At 39.6% G+C, this 20427-nt stretch overlaps 1 pseudogene; it reads right to left on the bottom strand.

Annotated features, from left to right (window-relative positions):
- Window positions 1–1346: 1346 nt before the first annotated feature.
- Window positions 1347–8000, bottom strand: LOC106146635 (annotated as a pseudogene).
- Between the last annotated feature and the right edge of the window lie 12427 nt (window positions 8001–20427).

The raw sequence follows: 20427 nt of genomic DNA, 5'->3' as shown, positions 1-20427 counted from the left end.
ACAAAGTTCCAAGCTCCTTAGAGGATGAAAACAGCCAAGTTCATCAGGAAAGCCAGCATGACAAGCTCCACCAACAGCTCCTTACAGCTTCTGCCAGCTCCCAACAGCCTCTCTCAGCTCTGAACAGCCTTTCTTTTCTTCTCTAGTTCTGCCTTTTATGCTGCTGGCAACAGTCCCCAGGTGGGCCTCCCACACCCACCACCATGCTTACTCAGTTCAGCCGGGGGTTATAAGGTGACCACCAGTTATCAATCCACTAAAAGGGGTTGGGAAAGAGAGAAGGAAATGGAGTGGATTATTACTGCCCATTAGGCTTAAGGCATCATTTGAACTCCTAAATTTGGCAAAGTTCTAAAATGAGAGGCATTACTTAATGTTGGTTGGTTGGTTCTGTCTTCTCCTCTATAACAAGACTGCCACAGTGTGAGCTGGCATGGTCTTTGAAGTGTGAACTGCCATGCTCTCCATGGCGTGAACTGTCTTGGATTGTAATTTTCTGTTGTCAGAGTTTTTCCACACCCTTTGGCCCCTTAAAGCAGGTCTTTACCCTATGGCTAGTGCATGTTGCACTAATTAGTCTGCAAATCCTTTTGGGTTGTCCAGTGAATAACTGAAAAATTTAAAAAGAGCTAGTGTTTTAAACTTCAAAATTTTGGCAGAAAGCTCTAAAACCCATCAAGTTGAAACTCCACCCTAACTGTCACATATTGTATTTATTTTATACATGGTTCCACCCTAGATACACAATTTAAAAGTTAACTGTTGTGATTATGAAATAAAATACACATGGCAAAGCATATGCTCCCTTAATTATTGTATCAGTCAGGGTTTTACTAGAGAAACAGATATCACACAAGATGTACAAATGTATAAGAAATTACAAGATTGGCTTATGATGGTCAGCCAGAGAGTTGTATGGGGAAGTGTGCAGAGGTTGTCTGCACACTGAAGACTGAAGGAATCAGTCCAGGGTCTGGAGTTCACTGCAGAGTTCCGTGCAAGTCCGTACCAGGAGACTGATGAGTCTGCGACAGAAGGCTGAAGGATCCAAGGTGGAAGCCGAAGAGTCTGCACTAGAAGCCAGGAGACGAAGTCCAAGCTGAAGGTGAAGACTGGAGCTCCTCCAAAAGGAATGGAAATTCCTCTGTCCTTCCTCATTTTCCCTTTATATCATCTAGGTGATGATCCACCCTAGGGTGGCTCCTCTACACACTAGGGTGTAGAATTGCTGAGCCAATTGCTGAGCCAAGTTTAGTTCAGCTTCTAAACTTCTCAAGTTGGCATAATCAATCAACCACTATAATCCTCCCCTGACAACACTGTGATTCCCTTCTTAACTTGTTTCCTCAGAGGCATGAGGAGACCAAAGTGACCGGGGGAAATCTTAGCTTCCAGTTCAGTGGTATCATTGCTGTGTTTCCTGGTGTATGCCTTCCTCCCTCTGGAACTAAGACTTCTAAGCCAGCAGAGCATAAGGTCGTGGGCACAGGAAGCAAAAAGTTTGCTAGTGGATCACTAGGGGTAATGGTGAGTGGCATCATCCCTACTTCCACACCCTCATTCCTGGACCCATGAATCCTGGCTATGGGAGACACAGTACCATATAGTGGATGCTGATTCAAGGCATTTACAGCATTTTGAAGTACCTTACCCAGCCCTGCAAGCTATTGCCACTGAGCTGGCACTGTAATTGTGTCTTCAAAAGACCATTCCACCTTTCTATCAATACAGCTGCTTCTGGATGCTGAGGAACATGGTAAGACCAGTGAAGTCCATGAGCATGAGCCCATTTCCTCACTTCTTCGGCTGTAAAATGTCTTCCTTGGTCAGAGGCAATGCTGTGTGGAATCCCATGACAGTGGATAAGGCATTCTGTAAGTCCACGATGGCAGTTTTGGCAGAAGTGTTACATGCAGCAAAGGCAAATCCATATCCAGAATATGCATCTATGCCAGTGAGGACAAAGTGTAATCCCTTCCATGATGGAAGTGGTCCAATATAATCAACTTGCCAGCAGGTTGCAGGTTGATCACCCTGATGAATGGTGCCATATTGGGGACACAATGTTGGTCTCTGCTGCTGGCATATTGGGTATTTAGCAGTGGCTGAGGCCAGATCAGCCTTGTTGAGTGTCAGTCCACCTTGCTGAGCCCGTGCACAACCTCCATCCCTGCCACCATGACCACTCTGTTCATGGGCCCATTGGGCAATGACAAGGGTGGCTGAGGAGGAGGTTGGCCACTATCCACAGACTAGGTCATTTTATCCACTTGATTATTAAAGTCCTCTCCTACTGATATCACCTTTGGGTGAACATTTACATAGGAAACAAATATTTTTACATCCTTTGCCCGTATGGAGAGGTCTATCCACATACGTCTTCCCCAAATATCTTTGTCTCTGACTTTCCAATTATGTTCCTTCCAAGTTCTTGACCATCCAGCCAGACCACTGGATACGGCCCATGAGTCAGTATACAGTCACAGGTCTGGCCTCTTCTTCTTCCAGGCAAAATGTACTGCCAAGTGCACTGCTCTAAGTTCTGTCCACTGTGGTGATTTCCCTTCACCACTGTTCTTCAGGGATGTCCCAGAAGGGGGCTGTAATGCTGTAGCTGTCCACTTGCGAGTGGTACCTGCATAGTGTGCAGAGCCATTTGTAAACCAGGCCCTAGCCTTCTTTTCCTCTGACAGTTGATCATATGGTACACCCCACTCCTGGTATCAATTTTGTTATGGTGTGGGGCTTATTTTTTGCAAGGGGAGAACAATATAATACAGGACACATATTTTATAAGATTATTTCTAATAGTCACCCAAAGAATGCTATACAAAAAAGTGCAGAAAATCTGTCCACACACCAAGACCAAGGAAATAGTCTAGGGCCTGGACCTCACAGAAATGTCCTGCATGAGTCCAGCTGAAGACCTAGAGCTCATAACAGTGCCTCATACAAGTCCAGCTGGAGGCTTAGAGCCCATAACAATATCTCATGCAGGCCTGTTTCACAAATCCGCACTGGGAAGGCCCAAAGGTCAGTGGTGGAATCTAGGGAGTCTGTGCCAGTGGGACAAAGGATATGTGCCATCAGGATGAAGGATCTGTGCTAGCAGGCTGAGGGATCTACACTGTAGCCGGGAAGTGATGTGCAAAGTGAGAACCAGAGCTCCCCTGAAAAGTACCACAGCCATCCTCAGCAACAGTGAGGTCCCGAGCTCCTCCAATGGTGAAGACAGCCGAGTTCCCATCAGGAAAGCCAATACAGCAAGCTTCTTCAGGAGACTGAGCTGTGCACCTTCTTTCCCTCCAGAGCCAGAAAGTGATGCTCAGAGTGAGGATCAGAGCTTCCCAAAAGTGAATCAAAGCCATTCTCAGTGCCAAAGAGGTCCCAAGCTCCTTGGGGGATGAAAACAGCCAAGTTCATCAGGAAAACCAGCATGATGAGCTCCTCCAACAGAACCAACAGGTTCTTACAGCTCCCAACAGCTTTTTTCTGCTTCCAATTGCCTCCTTCTCCAGTTCTGCCTCTTATACTGCTGACAACAGTCCCCAGGTGGGCCTCCCACATCCAAACCACACTTAATCGGTTTTGTTGGGGGTTACAAGTTGACCACCAGTTATCAATCCACTACAATTATCTTTTAAATCCTGAGAAAATGTATAGAGTTCATGTATAGAAAATAATGACAAGTTAGAAATATAATTTAGTTTTCAGACAATAAATAATATTTTAATAAGAGATGACCTCCTGTGAAATTACTAAGTTGAAGTCCCTATTGTTGGATACTTTCAATTATCAACATCATATTTGAAATTTTTTTCAAATTAAATAAAGCAATGTTGCAGACAGGTTACATATCAATTGAATTGTTAGCATTCTGTTCTAATTTCTCTCATAAACCAGAAGTATTACATGTTGTGCTAACAGCTGTGGCCCGAACATAAAGTTGACAAAAATAAACTCTAATGCTTGTTCTCATTGTAAAATAATGCCTAGTTTCAACCTGTGGTTTTAAAAGTAAGTTGGAAGCGTCAAAGTAATTTATGCCTTATGTTTTTAACCATTTTGTGTTTTCACATTGTACATAGTTTCACTGGAACACATGTTCATTAAAAATTTGGTTTATGGTGATGTTTGTTTTTATGCTGTCTCAAGTGTTATTATGTCAAATGCTTGATTGATTATATACTCACAACAAAATGCTGAATGTAGTTTTGGTTGAGATATCGCTACATTTGAGAAGGTTCATTCACAAGTCCAGTCTCTTCTCCTTATAACCAAAGCTGTACTGTGACACATTTTTTATTTCTGACCAGTAGCACAGCCTGCTTTTGGCCTTTGCTTTTGCTTCTAATAAGAAATGAATGCCTTTGACTCAGCTCATAGCAGTAGCCCTATTTCTTCATATGATCCTCTATGTAGTATCAGCTCTCTGGCACATACATGTAACACAGATCAGCCATGTGGCTAGGCAAACTCCAGGAATCTGGTTTGCTCTTTGGGTAACTTTCTGTGTGCTATTTGTTGTTGATATGGTTCCTAAGTGACCCTAATGAAAATGTCCAGGAAGTTGTGCATGATGTCATTGATGGTTCCAAGTCTAACAGCTGCTTGTTCTGATAGCCATCTGACTTTGTTTGGTGCCTGACAATTTTGTTGTGGTATGGTAGTCCACTGTCTGGATTATGTGAGGTGGTATTCTTAACAGACACTCCACTTGGTCTCTGCCTTCTGGAGTGATGCTTCATAATTCACAGGGCTTGAGAGGGCACAGGAACTCCTATGGCATATGTGGAAGGTGAGTAAATATTTTCTTTCTACTCTCAGCTTTTAAGTGTATTTCCATTTTCCTCCTTTGTAGCTCACCCCCTATTTTCTTTTATATGCAAAAGAATACTCAAAATAGCATTTTAATGGAATTATTTAAATTTTAACACTGAGCTTATCTCAAACAAATAAGGGTCAGTTATAATATCTGCATTTCAAACATCAGTGACTGTAAAATAATTTTGCAAAATTGTGATGACCTAGTCTTTGTCAGTCCCAGGTTTCTGCCCAGGCACCACCTGTGGGGATCCACCCCACTTCGGTCATTCCCCACCAGACGCCACTTGTAGTTCTGCTAGTTTGTCACTCTGACCTGGAGGCAAATAAGGATAAAAGGCAAACAGCCACAGAGTCAGTTTATCATGTGGGCAGCCGGGGAGTCCCAAGTGTCTGGCTTATCCCAATTTTATTCACTCAAACACGAGTATGAGCAATTAAAGTAACACAAGGTTCATCTGCCTTCTATTACCCACTAGTACGGGTCCAAGAAAACAAACTGATCTCAGTTTTATTACCATTTCCCTAGAACCAGTAATGCCATCGTCCCTGCCAAAGGAGCTCGACCTACTGCTTTTCTCCTCTGTGCTAACAGAGGAGGCCAGTTAGGCCTCGATTCTCATCTGTCTCCCCTGCACAATATTAGCCCAACCGGCCCATATGACCGTGGACCTAGATATGATTCTCTAACATATTCACATTATATTAGTATGTGGATATCCTTCCAAATTACTCCTGTTACACCTAGTCATTTCCCCAATGATAGGGGAAGGAATCAGGGGACCCTTCTGTGCATCAGTGATTATGTGGGTGAATGGTTAGACTTTCTCATAGTGTCTGACTCTTCAACGTATGCTTTTGATCATTACTAACTTTAGGGTGTATGTGGCACATATAGGGAAGAATTTAAACGTACCTCAATTTTTGAAGACAATATACTGTACTAGTTTTCTACTGCTACAGAACAAATTACTGCAGAACTTTGGGACTGAAATAATAAAAGTTTATTAAATTCTAGCTTCTGAGTCAGATACTGGCATGACTGGCTGAGGTTCTGGCCCGACATTCCTCTTGCCTCTGTGACTGAGTGCTTATCCTGGGGCTGTAGTCATCTGAAGGCATGGCTGGACTGTACAACCTACTTCTCAGATGTCTCACTCACATGCTTTTTATAGGAGGTCTCCGTTCACTGTCACCTGGGCCTCTTTACATGGATCCCTGGGAGTGGGTCCCTAAAACTAACCACTGGCTTCCCTCAGAGGCGGTAATCCAAGGAAAGAGCAAGAATGACGCTCAATATCTTTTATGACCTTGTCATTGTCCACAAATTCAGCCATAATCTATTGGTTATAAGCTAACCATTACCTCTCCCCAATTCTGAAAGAGTGGTATCAAGCTCTGCTAGTTGAAGGGGAAGTATAAAGGGTTTGTGGGTATACTGAAAGCACCATACAGCTTGAAACGAGAGGAGGAGGATTCTGAAAAAGTCATCTAAAATAATTGCTCCACTAAGGATCCAGCTTTGTTTTGAAAATTTTCTCCTCTGTGTCTCCTGTTACACCTTCCCTTGACTGCTGAAACTACTGATAAAAATCTGATGGCTATAGGCTGATTCTTAACAAAGTTTAATTACTAGGGCAAGCGAGCCCATAAAAATGGTATTTTTAATTCTTCTTTCATTCTAGAGCATCATATGCTAGGTATAACTCTCTTGTTGAGAGAGTCAGTAGAGTCTTTAAAGCTGGGAACAGTGTGTTTCAAGCATTCTCCTCTTCTGAAGGACAATACCGACATTTGCAGAGGAATTGCTAAAACTTGAAAATGAAAATTATCTTCTTTTTAGCCCTGAGTGAATGATATGATAAGCTTGGAGAAGGGAGGTCTGAAGTATAAGGAAGATGCTTTCAGAACAATTGTTGGCCTACTCAGGAGGGAGCCATTTTCCTCTTCCTGAAGCTAAATGGGTAGGGTACCTTCTTTGAGGGAAGCAATTGTGCTGAGGGGAAATTTGAATGCTGTCACAAGTTGAGCAGAGGAAATGCTGCAACTAAAGCGGGGTGCATTAGTAGGTTCAGTTGTCCTATCATAAACTTCTCATGCAGGAATATATGCCTGTAACCACTTTTTTTAGGTCACAAATGTACTGAACTCAAAAGATGTCCAAAAGCAAACTCAAAGAGCATGATGATAGTAACAAACATAATTCAACGTTTTCCTCAGGGCTTTATACATGGTAACTCATTTGTGTTTTTGCTCTGACACTGGCAAATGTTAATCTATTTACCTTGGCTTCCACAGACACCAACAAAGTTTCAACTTTTACCCAGTAAAGTGTGACGTGTGACAGGGTCTCTCGTGTGACTGCTGAGGGGCATGGGAACAGAAGGTGAGTCTGGTTCCATGAACCAGAGAGGGACTGGGGATGTCATATGAGGTCATCTGGAAGGAACGTTGCCCAAATCAGTGAGAGATGCAACAGTGAAGGTTCCCATGGGGAGAGGGCTCTGGACGCTTCCACCCCCTGCAAGATATCCAGCGTGGGAGAAAGTCACATCTAGACATCGTCCATGATAGAGGCTTTCCACCAACCAGGCGATGACCACAGATTACAGCCATTGACTTAAAATAGATTCTTCCTTTTTCATGTTCATTCTTCTTTTTGATTCCAGAGGCAGCATTGTGAGTCAGGAATGAAAATGGAGGAGCCAGGTAGAGTAAAAGATCAAGGAGTGCCCTCATTTCCGAGCACTGAAATTGATACTAGATATGAAAGGGATAGAAAGGAGGCATCTACCACGAAGAGCTGAGTGCTTTGATGCATGTTAAACTGGAAAGGAGACGGAAGAGATTGTTAACATGCCTGGAAGCGATCAGGAAGTCACGGGGATGTCATAGATATGGGTAAAAGACAAGGACAGGAAAATGTGACAGACCAGGTTCAAGGACATGAGAAAAAAGTTTTGTGCTTCTATTCTTTACCATGTTGGATAAATGGATTGGCGTCTTAGCTTATTGGTACAACATCTTGCAATTACAGTCTTGGCACTCGGGTCCCTTTCTAGTTGCTAGGAAGGGGAGAAGGGAGCGTATGTCACTCAGGACTCATACCATGAGGTATTCTCGGAAGCAGTGAATGGAAAGTTCATGCTACCTGGGGGAAGTTTATGTCCCGTCATGGTAGCTCGAGGCCATGCATATGCATATACCCAAGGCCATCCCATCAGTCAGAGCAGCAGCGGCAGATCTACGTAGGTGGGAGAACAATGGTGACAAGTGATCCGGCAACTCTGAATGGGTGTAGATACAATAATCACTGTGGCTATTACTGATTCGTTTAGAAATTATTTGGAATCTTCTAATTCTTTCAATTGTCCTATCAGAAACTTCCCACATAGGAATGTGTACCTGAAACTACTTTTTTAGATAACAGATGTACTGAACTCAAAAGATCCAAAAGCAAAATAAAAGAGCGCAATGACAATAATAAACAAAATTATTCAACATTTTCCTTAGTGTTTTATACACAGTAACTCATTTGTGTGGCTATACTTGTCTTGCTGTGACACTGGCAAAGATTCACGGGTTTTGAAATAAATCTGGCTTTATTTAAACTTTTAAACTTTTTTTCCTGTGAATAGACATCTGAACATAAATAGGAGCCCCTTATTCATGATTAAAAACTATGTTAATTTTTAAACATGTATGACATTTTATCTATATTCTTGACAAGCTCAACTTTATTTTGGCCTTAAAAATTCCCATTTTTTTTTTTTTTTATAATACTTGCAATACAAACTAAGCCAATAACTTTCACCATTCAAGTTCAAAAATCAAGTACTAGCCAGGCTTCTCCACAAGAAAAAGCAAGGATACTTCTTCTTTTTTTCCCCTGTTCAGTACAGCTTTATACAAAAACTATCTTTTAAATATTTGCAAGACTTTTCACCCAGAGGAGGTGTTGTTTATAGTGGGATTTGTGATTCATTTGTTTCAATTAAGGGTACTCTACACAGATTAAGTATACACTTAGATGATAGGGTTTTCATTATCATATGAGGCAGTTTACTGTATGTACTAGTTATTTAAAACAGACATAAGTAAAACAAGTTTTGTTTGGGTTAGAACTAGGATTTCTCCAGAATGAAGAACACAGAGACCGAAGGAAACACATTTGTCTCAAGCACATGGTTCCCTGACTAAGATGGCTTGTGATTTTATGGTTACCAGATTTATACCCTTTGAAATTGTGGACATTGGATCAAATCCTCGTGTTGGAAACACTCTAAGGTGACATTAAATGAGCATGTGATTGGAACAACTTACAAGTTTTATACAGGTTTGGATGACCAAAAGCAAATATTTCTCATAAAAAAAGCTGTAAATTTGCTAAAACTGAGCACAAACTCCCTATAGTGTAATAATACGAGGAAACGGTTTACTAAAAGAATCTGAAATATCTTTTCTGAATTTTAAACAGTTTCTAAGGAGGAACATCTCACAGATATTGAAGGAATATGTCATGAGTTAATTTATAAGTTTGTCTCTAAGGAGGCTTCAGAGACTACTCTAAAATGAAGTAGTATCAGACAAGTTCATTATTAACTTGAGAGCACTGTGGAATTGGAAAACCTTTGAAGGTCTGAAGTCAGTACTTTAGGGGACTCTAAGATGAGTCAAAATTGTTTCACCAACTCTGGTTAACAATTTGTATTAGTTTTCCATTGCTGTGTAACAAAATACAAGTTTAGCAGCTTGAACCTACACCCTTTTATTATCTCACAGTTGTGTAGGCCAAAATTCTACGTATAGTACAATTGGATTCTCTGCTCAGGCTCTCACCAAGATAAAAATCAAGGTATTATTGCATTGATGCAAACCTAACGGAGACCAAGTGCTCAAATTATAACCCAAACCCCACTTATTTATCACAAAGTGCCAAGAGTGCAATTGAACGTGAAGACTGAGGGTTTAGTTTAGAAAAAACAACTCCTACCTTAACATCTTCTGTCTAAAAGAAAAACACAATAACAGGGCTTTCAATGATATAAATAGCTTTTTACTGAAGGGTGAAAGTCTCCATTTGGTGTGCTTTTGCACAATTAACATGATCTTTGCTGTTGTATGCATGCTGATAATTTGTCAGACCTTGGCTGGAACAATTTGGTTCGGGTGCCAACAGAGAGGGCTTTGTGTGCCACAGGTTTGCCATCCGTGACCTAGGGCTGTGGTTCACTATGTAGTTCATGTTGGCCTTAAACTCAGTATGTAGAGTGGGCTGGCCTCAGGCTTGTGGTGATCCTTCTGCTTCTGGCTCTCCAGTGCTGGCGTCACAGGTGTGCACCACCACACCTAGATCAAGACTCTTGTCCTTTTTGAGGGCTTGGGACGCTCTTCTAAGTTTATTTGTTGTAAATGGAATTAATTTCTTTGAAAGTTAGGAGTGAGTGTGTCATCGTCTGTTGGCTGTTGGATCTCTGTCTTCCCTTCCTACAATTAGTCAGAAAACAAATCAAAACAAAACACAAAACCATACATTTAAAAGGATGATGGAATTAGATCAGTTGACCGTATACTATCATCATGGGAATCATACTGCCTCATACTTACAGTGTCTGTTCACCTTCCAGGAGAGGAGTTTTTCAGGGGCATGGGTCATGGAGGGGCAGTTAGTGTAGAATTTTGCCCGCCACATATCTGTCTGTACCCCAGTTACCTGCAAATTTGTATTCTACAGGATTGTGCATATCAAGGAATTTGCATTCTGAAAAGTGACCGGGAGCTCTGGCTTGTTTTGATATCACCTCCATGTTCCTTTCAAAGTATTCACATTCCTGGACTCAAAGACTGTTTTGCTTACCTTTGGATTATTATGCTGATATTCTAGGCTTAATCTTTTCTTCTGTCTCTTACTCCTACACTGGAGACTGCTTCAAAGTCCATGGCAAATATAAAAGTTCTATTTCTATAGCTCTTAAAATGAAGTGCCCATATGTTCCAGTTACAAAGAGGTTATTGGCTCAGAAGTTTGTACAGAAATGCAGTCTTCTTGAGTTGTTAGGCACAAGGAAAATGCTCAGTAAATTTGTCCCTTCCTAGTATTTTTTATATTAAATAATATACAATAATACAAAAATCAAGAAACCTTTTAATCTTTGAGGTTTCTACAAACAACACATACTGATGTTTTCTGTAATGAACTTTCATAGCAATGGCATATATTTTCTCTTCTGATTAAGATACTCATATTTTAATGAAATTTTATTTATGAAATAAATTTAGTAAATTTTATTTACTAAATTTTCACATATATTTTTAAGACTGTATATATTGAAGCTGGTGGATTACAAAAGGGGTTAATACGTATGTTTCCTTTACTGGAAAGACCTAGTTAAGAAGGCTTTCTGAAGAATTTAAGCAAATACATCTGAATGTTTTCCATCAAATGGGAGGTAGAGAATCAAGCATAGATTTTTCTCTTCAGAGCACTTCTGGTAAGAGGCTTTTGGAACAAAATCCACATATCCCTTCTCCAGTTTGGTTAATCACAACATCTGTTTGTCTCTATTGGTATTTGGCCGTTGATCTACTGTCTCTGTTGAGGACACCCACCATTCCTCTTAAAACCAAATGTCCATGAGAAACAAGCAGTTCTCAAGTGAAACAATCATGGCCTAGTTATCTCATATAAATTAACCAGAAAGGGAATTAATTTTGTTTTTCTCTAATTTGGGGGATTGAATTAGTAAGAGTACCAATTTATCTAAAAGGGAAAAGGTCAGAAGATTTAAACAGGAGCACAGCACACATACTCTGTTTAGATTCAGTATAGTGAGAGATGTGTAGATTTACTCTTTGAAGAATCATCGAGGAAATTTAGTTGATTTTTTACAAATATATATATGATTGGCTTCAGTTTTTCAAACTAAGTTTTTAAGAATATGTCTACTGAATTTGGTGGATGATAAACCATTTTGAACTATATACCCTTTCACCAAGTGTTTTTAAAAATATTTTTTAAACATTTGAGAATGGCTCATAAGTTTGCTACAGAATTGTTGCTCTATCTAACACTGACTTGCTGCTGGTGGAAGGAAAAGGACAGGTTCAGGAGAGGCCAGTACCTGTGGGCTCTTTTGCTGGGACCCTTTCACATTGCTTGCAGTTGTGGGAACTTACACTGATCAGACTCTCTCTAGGAGTTGGTACCTCTCTTTGAACTGCTGCACTGTCTGCTTTTGTCCCACCCACCTGTGACAGATCATTTGTTATTGGTGCTTTTTTAGTTTTTAGATTTTGTTTTGTTTACTAGAAATCATTTAAATTGCATTAGAGCAAAAACATGCCCAGGCCCTTATAAGGAATGGAAGGAGCCGGGTGTGGTGGGGCACGCCTGTAATCCCAGCACTCAGGAGGCTGAGGCAGGACGATTGCTATGAGTTCAGAACCAGCCTGGGCTGCAAAGTGAGCTCAAGACCAACCTGAACTTCATAGCTAGAGCCTATCTCAAAAAGATTTAAAAAAAAATAAGGGAGCAGGAGGAATTGGACTGCAAACCTAGGGAATCCTTTGAAAGCTCCTCCCCAGCTTCCCACCAACACATTTTACCTTGGACTTCAAGGTTAGGTGCTCATGTGTGCATTTATCCTTGCTGCACATCTCTTTTCTGACTCAACTGCTTCCAGTCCCATAATTCCAGTCTCTGGGCATTATCTTCCTCGCTTGCAGCCTCAAAACGAGTACTTTCAGCTGCGCCCTCCCTCAAGTACCTAGGTCATGTCTTTCTTTTATAGCTCTCTCTCATGATTTTGACTTCTCTTTTGGCCAATTCTGGCTCCTTAACATCTGCCTTCTTGACCTCTGCCCCAACTGGAGTCCTGCCGTACCACACTGTGCTAGAAGTGAGGAAAGCTAGGGAACAAAATATATGTGGTATCTATCCCAAGGAACCCATAGACTAGTAGAAATAAACTTTTCATTACTTAATTAATTAATTAGATCAGCAATCCTTCATTCTATAATTCTAAATATTTTAAAATTTTGAAAACATTTGTTTGGTTGTGGTGTTGGTTGATTGTAAATATTCTGACATCCACTTATTTAAATGATGCTGATTTTTAACCTTGCTGCATCTCTGTTCTGAAATGCTCACATGATTTCTAATTTGTGGGTCGTCAGGAAAATAAGGTCCAGGATGGATAGCTTTGACTCGAAGCTTCTCTTTTCCATAGAGACATTCTGGCCCTTGAGCTTTGACTATCAATGGTTTTTCATCCCATAAAAATGTCACTCCATGAAAATAGTTCTCTGTGACTCTATACGGTGACCAAAAAGAAAACAGGAAGAAATAAATCTGTTGCAGAAAAGAAAGCATCAATATAAAGAGTTTCCTCCTCATCTATCTGCCTTTGTAATTTTGTCTGGAGTGTACCTGGAAAATATTTTAGACAAGTATGCAGAGTCTTAGTTACATTTACAGTAAAATAGAGTATAGGGAGGGGAAAGAAACTGTCCAGAGACTCACCACAAATGAAGCATAGATCCAAACACTCCATGCTTCTATGTTTTAGCCATTGGAATTCCTGGTCATTCTTTGTTCCTTTTGCCAAGGGATGACAGAGCAGAAAACATTCTCAAGCCATCAGCCGAGTTCCCCATGTAGTGATTGTTCTGAGAACATCTTGTAGCTCCATTTCAGGCAGTTCTTCAAAGGACATGACCTTCTAATGGAGAAGCTGGATAAGTGTTCTTCAGCTGGAAGTTACATATTCTTTAGAGTGTTTGGTCATTTTAGCTCCATGAAAGGCAGGGAAAGAGATAGTTATGTATTAAGTACATTTCTTATCCTATAAATCAAACAGTTCCTGGTAAATTTACCCTTATGGAAATCTTCACATTATATCTATATTTTCAATCTGACTGTAGGAGTATAGTCAGTACTATTATAGTATTTTAACTATTTTTATGTAGCCCTATATTGATTTTTAGTTTATAATTATACATTTTATTCCCATGTGACTCAAAAGACACAACACCAAAAAATAATACTGTATGCCACTGAGTATAAAATATATAAAATTATAACTTTTAGCAACATAAAAATTATCTAGATGAAGTAGAGAAATGGAGAAAATGTAAATTTTTATACAAACAAACACTCGCCCTAGAGAAAGAGTTAGGAATTGCTCTATCTTCTTTTTGGAAAGAATTTAAGAATTATTGGTGTTAATTTGTCTTTAAATGTTGCAGAATTCCCCAGTATGGTTATCCTGATATGGCAAATTAGTCCATTGAGAAAAACAATCACAAGAAAACCAAAAGGGTAGGAATGAACAAAGCTTTATTGGGGTCAGCTGAAGGGCAGTCTCTAGCCAGGAGCCAGAGAAGATGTCCACCCTGATCTGGGTCTCATTTCAGTTTAAGAACATTTTAGGTTTCTATAATAACTATCACATCATTTGGGGGAATCTTATGAGAATGTCACGCAATTATCACAAAGACTAGTTTTCCCAGAAGGTCGAATTCCAAATGACCAATGCAGTTTAACTTTTAGCCCACTTTCCAATCTGTCCTGTTTGTTCTGTTCCCATTTCATGACTCTGCTCTGCTGAGTTGATAACTAATCAAGGCAACTGGGTTGAACTACAGCTTAAGTGAACTTTAAGTGACTTCTCTCACAATGGAATTAAAAACAGAAAATGGAGCCTCTCTTGCCTTATCAATTTAATCCTATGCTTTTCTTTAGTAGAAAATTTTTGCATTCCAAGTCTAGTAGTGCTTTACTTATTATATCTGGTGAGCTTTTCTATTCCTATTCCTATTCCTTTTCAATCAGTTTAGGTAATGCATGCACTTTAACTTTTATTAATTGAAAATCCATGATATTTTAATTTGGTTACATTTAGCTATCTTGTAAAAATCAACTTATTGCATTATTTAAAGTTTCCAGATTGTCTAAACTTGGCAATTCTGAAAACAAAACATTAGCCAGAAAGCTAAGTTTGTTTAGAGGTGTTCCTCAAAACTATTGTGAATTTAAGTTTAGACTCTTACAGTAAAGTGAGTATCAGAATAAGATGCTCACAGATTTTTTGGTTTACAAGCATATATGAAAATTATGTTTTCCTGGTGTGGTGATGCACATCTATAATGCCAGTACTTGGGAGGCTGAGGCAGGAGGATCACAGTGAGTGCAAGGCCTGCCTAGACTACATAGTGAGTTCAAGACCTGTCAGGACTAACAATAAAAAAGAAAATTATGTTTATACTATAATGTTATCCATACAGGAGATCCTCACTCAGAAGGCCCACAAACTGCTAACACTGGAATTCGTATTTGGGCCCTCCCTACATGTGCCCTGCACGGCCTGAGGTACTAGAGCAGGTAGTCCACAAACTGCTAGCACTGAAGTTCAAGTCTGGGCTTTACTTGTGCCCTGACCTCCCAGAGATCATAGAGACAGGTGGTCTGTGATCAACGCCAGTGCAGCCCAGGTCTGGCTCTTTTGCAAGCAGCATGTTCTAGGGCTCTCTTCTCAAAGCAAAGGTTTTTGAAGGAGATTCTCTTGTACACTCTTGAACCTGAGATGGGTGAGGTCTGGTCAGTTTCTGACATCTCCTCAAGCACCTTTCCTGTTGTTTGCAATGAGAACTACTTGGCTTCTTTTTAATGGCACTAATGTTTTTAAGGCCTGTACTCACCTTGATCCCAATTTTACAATTGTTACCTTTCTAGAAAACCTGAAAAATTTTCACATGTTCAGCTCTGCTCTTTGCTCCTGATTTTAATGTAGATCTGGCTAAAAACAGCAAGCAGTATCCATGCAACAATATGCATATTGGGTTGCCTTGAAATTTTCTATGCTAGTTTAACTAGTTAGCCACTTTGAAGATTTTAGCTGCAAATCTAGAACTGAACTTCATCTCTGCTATTCCTCATCAATAATACTATGTATTGTCCTGCTATGTTCCTAGAATCCTCATGACATTTGACTCTAACAATATTTCACTCCTTCAGAATTCATTTACATGAAAGAAACAAAAATCAGGATTTTGTCTAAAGCCTTGGTGCATGTCTCCCCACAAAATTCTGCCTCAAATTTCCTTCTAATGTTCTCTTTTGTTTCACTATTGAGCAGAAACCTGTCTTCTTTTCTCACTGCCTCATACTTTTTATGGATTCCATATCTGTTTTAAGTCACACTCTGATGTCTCATTTCTGTAGTTGTGATGTCTTGAAAGATCACCTCTCAAATATTTGTGAAACAACACTCCTCAAGCCAAATTTACAAATACTATTATAATTCTCAATACTTTAGGTGTTGTTTTTCTTTTACAATACTCTTCACATTTAAAAATTATTATTGTCACAATACCTATTCAAATAGGAGAGAAAGAAAATAAGCAAGTACAGTAAGTCCCCAATTTTTTAATAAGTTCTGTTCTGGGAGAATGTTTTTATGTCAGATTTGTTTGTAAGTCTGACAAGGTAAGTATTAATACACCTTTGACACAAATATACAATGTAAAGCATAAAACACCAAATATGCATGCAAAAATACTTTAAATAAACTACTTTGACTTTTACAGTTACCTTACAATGGTAAGGTAGACAAGTGAGTTATGTTTGCAATTTTTCAACATTTACAAATGTTCATAATGAGAGATCCATTTGTATCTGTGAAAACTCACAACTAGAATGTTTATAAATTGGGGACTTACTGTAATAAAAGTGAGAATTTAGTACATTGGTAGCTTGGACCAAATAGTAGTGTTAGAGGAGCTCAGGAATGTTCAGCTTCTGATTATTGGAGCCAATAGAATTTTCTGACAATATTTGATATTGGGATGGAGGGGGAAAGTGCCACGAATAACTATGGTTTCTGAAATGAGAAACTGAAGGAACAAAAGTGCTGCTTACTGAAATAAGAAAGATCAAGAAAACAGCCAGGTATGTGGTCAAGCCTGTAGTGCCAGCATTCTGGGATGCTGGGACAGGAGGATCTTAAATTTGAGCACAGCCTGAGTCACAAGGACCCTATCTCAAATAAAATAAAACATGGCTGGGAATGTATCTCTGTGTGAAGGTGCTAGATTCAAATTCCAGTGTGGAATAAAAAATCGGGAAAAAACATTTTAAAAGGAAGACCAAGGGTCTAATATTGGATATATAAAATTCAAGATTGTTGTTATACATCCAAATCATAATAGCAGGAGGAAGTGATTGTTATGACTTATAACTAAAATGTCCCCCAAGAGATTTATGTATTTAGAAGTGGGAATTTTAGAAGATGATTGGTCCATGAGAGCATTGTACTCATCAGGGTCTTCATCCATTGGTGAATTCATAGCTGAATGTGCTGTGAGGAGGTGGGACCTGGCTGGGGGAGGTGGGTCACAGGGGGAACATAACTAAAAGGCTGCATTCTTGTTCCTAACTCTTCTCTTCTCTTTCTGTTTTTTGGTTGCCATAGGTGAGGAGCTTTCCTCCACCATATTGATGCCAACTGAACATAAATGGATTGAATATTCTGAAACTTAGAGGCAAAATAAGCCTTTTTTAAAAATTAGAGATGTCACATACATCGTCCCAGAGATGGGAAAGTGATTAATAAGAAAATTGGCATTAGAGAAGTGGTTTCTTGCAGTGATGATACCTGAACATGTGATTGGCCTTTGGAACTGGTCTGTGGGATGCATTTGAAAATGTCTGGCAAAATGGGATAGAGAGGCCAGAAAGCTATAAGGAGAGACTGATGGGCAGTTCTGGTTGGAGCTCAGAAGACCAGAATACTGAATGGAATGTGTATAGGAAAAACAAGGCTCATAAGGTTTCAGACAGGAAAGAGAAATTTCTAGAAGTGAACAAGAGAGCATGCATATCACATTCTGCCAAAGACTTTGCCTATATTTTGTCCACACCCTAACACTTTGTATGAGACTGAATTCAACAGAACCTTGAATCCTACACTAAGGCCTCCCAAGTATCTAAATCCAGATAATGAGGTCCTCCCTCCTCACCTAGGAGAATGTAAAAACCATCAGCATTATTTGCTTCAGTTATAACTTTCTTTGGGCTTATCATTTATTTAAGCAAGAAAAGAATGGAAAAAATAACTTTATAGCCAATGAAATAATTTGTCACCTGAATAACAAAATGTTTCAATTCAAATTTTATAGCAATGAATGTCGGGAAGATACCAGAATAGGAGGGCTCAGTGTTCATCCCCTGATAAAAGCAATGATGTAACAGATACAACTGTAAGTAGTACTAGGGACAACTCTGAAGGAAAAATAAGGAGCCGAAGAAAACCAGCAGAGCAGAACAGCCGGGGGAGTCTTCTTGAAGAAGAGCTCATTGTGTTTCAGTTGGTGTGCTCCATCCCTTAAGCTGGATAGCTGGGCACCAAGAAAGCCTTCCCAAAGAGGGAAGGGAGAACGAAGGAACTCCAGCAGCCTGTGTTGCAAAGATTCCCATAGTCTCTGTTGATACACACTGCTTGGTGAAGTGCTTGGTGCTGCCAACATACCCTCTTCCAGTGCTAGCATTATTGGGTGTATGCCTGTGTCCCCACCCTGGCACTATCACATGTGCTGCAGACCTGGCAAGACACCTGGTGCCCCTGTGCATGCCAATCGGCTGGAACACTTTTGTCCACCGGGAAGTGAAGATCATTTCCCACTAAAGATGGTCTGCAGAATCTGGAAGAGGTAACTGCTCTTTTCATTGTACAGGTACCTATTCAAAGCTACAGAGAACGCATACATACACAAAATAAGAGAAACATGACACTCTCCGGGGAATGCAACACAGTTCTAAGTAATTTCCTGCATAGGAATGGACATTTACAAATTTCCTGACAGAAAATATAAAATAACAGTTGTTTTTTTTTTTTTTTTGTACTAGGAATCAAACTCATGACCTCATACTTGCCAGGTAGGCGCTGTGCCGCTGAGCTATATCCCTGGCCCAAAACAACTGCTTAGAAGAAGCTCAGTAGGCTACAAAAGATACAGGGAGAAGGTATGAGGAAATCAATACATGAATAAAACAAGAGTTTCTTTGAACACACAGAACATAAAAAAGAATGAAACAAATTCTGGAGTTGAAGAATTCAGTGAATGAAAAAGCTTCAACACCTGACTTGATGGGACAGAAAAACCTCAAACTTCCTTGAACTTGGAGACAAGTCATTTGACATTATTTGGGAAAGGAGAAAAACAAAATAAAAAATAGTGAAGAAAACTTACTGGATTTATGGCATCAAGCAAACCAACACATCCATTATCATTTTCCTGAAGGAAAAGAATGAGCTTTTAACACACTCATGATGGGGCTATAATTTGTGTCATGCTGAGGGCAGCTCTGATTTGATTTCATTTGTCTGATGTTACATAACTAATCACCAGTGGTACAAGCTGCCTAATGGGACCGTTATGTTCGCACCACCAATGGTTCAAGCTGGAAGGAACATGTTAAAGTAATAAGGAAAGAAATTTCCTAAGCCCAGGGATGGAAACAAACATCTCAATTCAACAAGTCTAGTGACTCCAAATAAATAGAAAACAGAGAATTGTACACTGAGACATATTATAATTAAGTTCTAAAACTCAAAGATGAAAAGAAGAGTTTCTTTCCATTTCAAGTTTCAGATATTATTTATTGTTTTAGTTTCTGCTCAGAAGGAAAGAACAGCTGGGATGAGGGGAAGGAGAAAAGAAAGAAGGAAGGAAAAAATATCTATATATACACACACAAGATAGTTAAGATAACGGCACTACTAATTTCTATTGGTTTGTTGCAATGAACAGTTAATGCTTATTTTTTTTTATCAGTTTTACATGCCTATATCTGTTAATCTGAACAACTACTTTGAAGATAACACTATGCAATATAACAACCACTGTTGATTTCCTATCATCTTGTTTTGAAATTCTGTATCATTTTTAATGTTTTTTAAAAATTTTAAAATTTTCTTTAAAATAAAAAAGAATTTTTTTTTGTTTTTTTTTCCAGTATCAGGAACCGAACTCACGACCTTGCGCTTGCCAGGCAGGCGCTTTTGCCGCTGAGCTAAATCCCCAGCCCCAAGAATTTTAAAATAGATGAAAAAGGCCAGGGATGTAGCTCTGTGGTACAGCAACTGCTGGCAAGAGTGAGGCCCTGTTTGATTTCTGGTACCACAAAGTGAAACAAAAGACCTTAAAAAGAAAAGAGAATTTTAAAAGCAGGCATAGAAATGTGACTTGTTAGAGAAATTCTCTAAGCCAGGTGTGATGGCATGCATATGTAATTCCAGAACGCAGAAGGCTAAGGTAGGAGGATTGGTATGAGTTCAAGGCCGGCCTGGGTTACACTGCAAGATCCTGCCTCAACTCCTGCTTCAAATAACTACAGAAACCCTTTATAAGGCTGTCAGCAGAGTTTTTAGCAGTATCCTCTGAGGATAGTAGAGAGTGAGGTGACATATTCAAAGTACTAAAAGAAAAAATATGTAAACTGGCAAAATGGTCTCTAAAAATGAAGAGACAAAGTCTCAGAAAAGCAAAAATGGACAACTTTTCACCATTGAGCCTCCCTGACAAGAGACGCTTAGTGGGAATTAT

Source organism: Chinchilla lanigera, unplaced genomic scaffold (assembly GCF_000276665.1).
Source record: "Chinchilla lanigera isolate Chin_1 unplaced genomic scaffold, ChiLan1.0 scaffold00087, whole genome shotgun sequence".
NCBI classification, from domain to species: domain Eukaryota; kingdom Metazoa; phylum Chordata; class Mammalia; order Rodentia; family Chinchillidae; genus Chinchilla; species Chinchilla lanigera.
This window is presented reverse-complemented; position numbering and strand designations above follow the sequence as displayed.